This window comes from Drosophila obscura, unplaced genomic scaffold (genome assembly GCF_018151105.1).
Source record: "Drosophila obscura isolate BZ-5 IFL unplaced genomic scaffold, ASM1815110v1 contig_46, whole genome shotgun sequence".
Classification (NCBI taxonomy): domain Eukaryota; kingdom Metazoa; phylum Arthropoda; class Insecta; order Diptera; family Drosophilidae; genus Drosophila; species Drosophila obscura.
This window is the reverse complement of record NW_024542835.1, coordinates 153642-159179: the sequence shown is the minus strand read 5'-3', so window position 1 is coordinate 159179 and position 5538 is coordinate 153642. Positions and strand designations below refer to the sequence as shown.

Below are 5538 nucleotides of genomic sequence, written 5' to 3'. Positions count from 1 at the left end.
AATTCTTCAAAAAAAGTTCTGCCATAGAAAAAAAAAATATATCATCAAACCATTTCTAAGCCCCAAATCTTTAAGAAAAAGTTCGTTTTGTTCCTTGAGGAAAAATCGTGTTACTAAACGGGCTAGGCACAGGACGCCTTCCGTTATTGTTGTACGGGACGAGGGAGTTCCCCCGGAAGGAGAACGACTTTTGCGACCGGGCGTTTGAGCACACCGCGGGCGGTCAGAATGTCTACCACCCGAACCCTGTTATCGGCGCCGGGATACACGGACTGTACTCTTCCGAGTCGCCAGTCGTTAGAAGGCAGGTTATCTTCTTTCACGATAACCATATCGCCGATCTGAAGATTGGGCATATCCGTCTGCCACTTGTTGCGCTTGTGGAGTTCCTTGAGGTACTCATCCTTCCACCTCTGGCAGAACTGCTGGTTGAGGGCCTTCAAATGCTGCCACCGATTAATGATCGACTGGAGGTTCTCTTTAATTTCGGGCTCTGCGGTCGCCATTAACGGTCCTCCGATAAGGAAGTGCCCTGGAGTGAGGGCCAGCAACTCTGTCGGACTTTCGGACATAGGTGAGAGTGGCCTGGAATTTAGGCATGCTTCAATCTTAGCGAGCAGCGTCGAGAGCTCCTCAAAGGTATATTTCCGGGTGGACGTGGCTTTGTAGAAGAGCGTTTTAAAACTCTTTACGCCGGCTTCCCAAAGGCCCCCCATATGTGGAGCTCCTGGCGGGATGAAACGCCATGCAACCCGTTGATGGCTGTATGCCTCAGTCACCGAATCCTGGAACGCCTCTAGAAAGTCCCGAGAAAGTACAGTTGCTGCTCCCACGAAAGTTTTTCCATTGTCGGAATGGATACGCTGCGGACAACCTCGTCTAGCGACGAAGCGAGCGAAAGCTGCTAGAAACTTCTCGGTGGTCAGGTCGGAAGTAGCCTCCAAGTGAATGGCCTTCGTGGAAAAACATACAAATACGCACACATAACCCTTGGTGATCAGGCACGCTCTCCCGGTATAGTTCCTTATGTCGAAAGGACCTGCATAGTCAATACCGGTATGGGTAAACGGTCTGGAGAAAGAAGTTCGGTCTGTCGGGAGATCGCCCATCAGTTGGGTCTGTAGCTTCTTCTTGTGGATGATGCAGACCTTGCAGGAGTTCACCACGCCCTTCATCAGGTTCCGGATTCTCGGGATCCAATATTTGCAGCGAATGAGGCGCGTCATCAGTTGATTGCCGCCATGGAGAGTTATCCTGTGCGTGAAGTGAGCGAGCAGGCGAGACAGGCGGCAACTATAGGACAGGATGATTGGATGGCGCTCATCATACTTCAAATCTTGTGAAGCTGTGATCCGGCCACATGCTCTCATGATCCCCTGTCGGTCTAGAAAGGGGTTCAGATTCAAAATAGAGCTTGAACTTGGCACGGGACGTTTACCACTCAGGCAGTGAGATTCTTGGGGGAAGTCCCGACGCTGAGCCTCTAGGATAAGAGTTCGCTCCGCTTCGTTAATTTCCCCACTAGTGAGGTGGTCCCTACGTGCGAGTGTTACTTTCCGGCAACACTGAATAAAACGTAGAACATATGCCCGCACTCGAAGAGCCTTCTCAAGCTGGGAGAATCGCTCCAGGAAATCTTCGGGTGGGCTGGAAACGAGATGGACCTTCACGGCCCGCTGCTCTAGGGTTTGAACTGGAGTTTCGGCGGCTTGGGCTGGCCATTGATCACGTGGAGATTGCAACCACGCTGGTCCATGCCACCAGAGTTGGCTACCCACCAGTTCTGGTAAAGCTACGCCTCGACTGGCTAAGTCAGCGGGGTTATGTTCGGAACGAACATGGGCCCAATGACTGGTTTCGGTAGTCTGAGCTATTTTCGTCACTCGATTGGCCACAAAGGTAGTCCAATGGCAAGCGGGCTTGCTCAACCAGGCCAGTACAATAGTAGAATCGGTCCAGTAGTAGCATTGATGACTTACCGTCGGCATGCTTGGCAGGATAGCCGTCGCCATTTCGGAAAGGAGCACTGCACCGCACAGCTCTAGTCGAGGAAGCGAAACGGTTTTCACGGGAGCGACTCGTGTTTTCGCCGACAGTAGATGCACCGTGATATGCTGGTCACACTCGACGCGCACGTAGAGCGCTGCACCGTACGCCTTTTCGGAGGCATCGCAGAAACCGTGATGTTCGATCTTTACCGATGGCTGGTAACATACCCATCTTGGAATCTTGATCTCGGGTAGTGATGCGTAACTTTGCAGAAAGTCCAGCCAGCGTTGGTACAACGAACTTGGAAGAGGTTCGTCCCATCCCAAATCTTGCAACCAGATCTCCTGCATAAAAATCTTGGACCGGACGATGAATGGGGCTAGCCACCCCGCGGGGTCAAACAGCTTCGCAATTTGGGAAAGAACTTCTCGCTTGGTGTAGGATAACTCAAGCGTGAACACGGGAGAAACAAAGAAGAACTCGTCTGACGCCGCCTTCCAGCGAACTCCGAGGGTCTTTGCCGTGCTCTCGGCATCGATTTCCAGAAAATCGGTGTGCAGGAGGTGGTCACTCGGAAGCTCGTCCAAAATCTCCTTTTGGTTGGACGTCCATTTGCGCAGTGGAAAACCTGCAGAGCTGAGGGCGGCCTGCAATTCGTGGATAGCCAGCTGAGCCTCCTTGATGGAGTCTGCCCCGGCTAGGACGTCGTCGACGTACATGAAATGCCGTACAATGTGGCTTGCCTGTGGAAATCGCGACTGGATGTCTTCGGCAAGCTGTTGCAGTACCCGGATGGCTAGAAACGGAGCGCAATTGACACCAAAGGTCACGGTTTTCAGCTCATAATCCCGAATCTCACCCTCCTGGTTTCGAAATAATATTCGCTGGAAGGGTGTGCACGTTGGATGTACCCAAATTTGGCGGTACATCTTTGTAATGTCGGCGTTGAAGACGTATCGGAAGTAGCGCCACTTCAGGATTTGGAGGGTTAAATCGGATTGGAGGACCGGACCAGCATGAAGAAGATCATTTAAGCTCGTGCCGTTCGCAGAAGGGCTGGACGCGTTGAATACCACGCGGACTTTCGTGGTAGTGCTCTCCGGCTTGATTACCGCATGGTGCGGAAGATAATAATTGGCGGACTCGTTAGTGGACGGAACCTCTGTCATATGACCGAGATCTAAGTATTCCTGGATCACAGAGTTATATTGTTCTTGAAATGGAACGTTTCTCTTTAGCCGATTCTCATTTCGGAGAAACTGCGCTAGGGCAATGGACCTTGAATGCCCCAGGCCTGATCCACAATGATCGGGGTCACGAAACGGCAGTGTTACCACGTACTTTCCACTTGACGTTCTTGACGTGGTTCGCAGAAAATTTCTTTCGCAATAGGAGTCCGACTCTCCTGCTACCTTGATAGGTAGATCCTCCACCTCCCAAAACTTTGTGAGAAGTTTGTCCAATGGAGCATCGCGGACGTGGGAAATTTGGGTGGAGAAAGATGTAATCTGGTCTGGAACAGCACTTGGCACTGGACCGGTAAGCACCCATCCAAAGATGGTTTGCTGTCCGAGGAGGGAACCACAGATGTCGGTCTGTGAGCCGCTTAACAGTATGGACGGAAGGATGTCGGCTCCGATCAGAACGTCTATGTGTGAGCTCTCATAAAATTTAGGGTCTGCTAAAGGCAGGTTCGGCAAGTCTCGCAACGCGCTCTGCGGGATCGGATATGAAGGGAGATTGCCGGCTATGTCGGGCAGGACGTAGGCCGTGGCGTTTAACTGTACGCTCGGCGTCATCAGGGAGCGAATGGACAAATCACAGAGCTTCTTGGATTGAGCTGCTACAGTCTGATTTAGGCCTGAAACCTGGGCCTGAATAAGGCGGAATGGCAGCTGGATGATATTAAAGAGACGTTCCGTAATGAACGTCGCCTCGGAGCCCGAGTCGATCAGAGCGCGGGCCCGGAAATTTGTCCCCCGGTGGCAGATGTTGATTATTGCCGTACCGAGAAGCACCGCTCTTGTTCCCGAAGCAAAATAGTTCTGAACGTTGGGCGGAGCGACGGAAGAAGCGGGATCCTCCGCTGTTGTGGAAGTCAGCTCGCTGGGAGCTGGAGTCCCCCGATGCAGGAGCGTGTGGTGGCGGGCTCCACAAGTGAAGCAACTGTGGGCGCTTTGGCATTCACGGAGCTGATGACCTCTAGCGAAACAGTTCAAGCACAGCTGCCTTTTTTTTATGCAGCTGGCTCGTGCATCCACAGTCATTTGTAGGAAGTGCGGACACAGTCGGATCGGATGGTTCTCTTTGGAACAGAGATCACACGTTCTTCTCTTCGGACTCACTTGTGTCTGGAAGGAGTGAAACTTCCTTGGCACGGGACTACCATGAGACCGGAACGGATTGGAGTTGCTTCCGGAGGATTGCGGATTCAAGGAACCTTTGGACGATGGTGGGGTCGGATTGCCTTTGGAAGTGGACGGGTCGCTCTCCATGGCCTCTAGCGTCAAATAGCGCTGAGTGAGGAAGGCATCGATTTCCGTCCATGGAGGCACCTCCTTCTTGTCTGTGACGGACGCCTCCCACAAAGACCGGGTCAACTTCGGCAACTTGGAGGCACAAATAGTAACGAGGAGGCTATCCCAGTTGTCGGTGCAGACCTTGGAGTGAGCAAGGGCGGTGAGGACCCCTTGCATCGTGCTTTGAAGCTCTTTTAAAGCTCGACTGGTCTCGGACTCGACGCGAGGCAAAAAGAGCAAAATATTTATCTGGTTGGTCACCAGGAGCCGATTATTTTCATAACGGTTTCGGAGGGCCGACCATGCCGACTCGAAACCATCGTTTGTGAGCGGGGACTTCTCGACTATGGCCTTCGGATCGCCACTTGTCTTCGCGGTGAGATGGTACAACTTCTCTACCGGAGACAGCCTAGAATTATTTATGTAAATTGCAGTAAATAAATCTCGAAAAGTAGGCCAACGGACGTAATCTCCTGCGAAGACCTCGATGTCGCAGGGAGGCAGTCGGCAGCCGCCCTGGTAGGTTTGCGGTGCAGACGGATGGACTGCTGTTTGGGCCAGCTGAGCATTGAGGTCGGCGAGGCACTGCTCAAATACCCCATAGCACTCGCCGTACTTCTCTCGGATGTCTTCTTGGACCCTTGGGTCCTCGTCAACCATCACTGCGGAGCAAGCTTTATATTCCGCCTCGACATCCGCCCACATACTCAGAATTTGTCCTCGGCGAACCTCGGAAAGAGATGCGGATGGAGCGGAAGTGATGCGCGCTTCCAAATGAGACAGCCGGCCAATGGCGGCGGCTTATTTTGCTCGTGCAGTAGTGGTGGCGGGTTGAGCCATTGTGATGGAAGGTCTCGAGCTGACGGGACTATTACCGAAGGAGCTGGTTGGATCGCCTTGGATCCGAGCTGGCACCTTGAGAGTGACGGGAGACGGGAAGAGAACCGACTTGGTCCTCGCAGCTGGGCTGCTACTGGCTGCTCTGGGAGTGACTGGCGACTTGATCTTTTGAGTGGGGGTAGTTCCTGAG

At 52.8% G+C, this 5538-nt stretch overlaps 1 pseudogene; it reads right to left on the bottom strand.

Annotated features, from left to right (window-relative positions):
• Positions 1–238: 238 nt before the first annotated feature.
• LOC121404887 lies at positions 239–5289 on the bottom strand (annotated as a pseudogene).
• Positions 5290–5538: the final 249 nt, after the last annotated feature.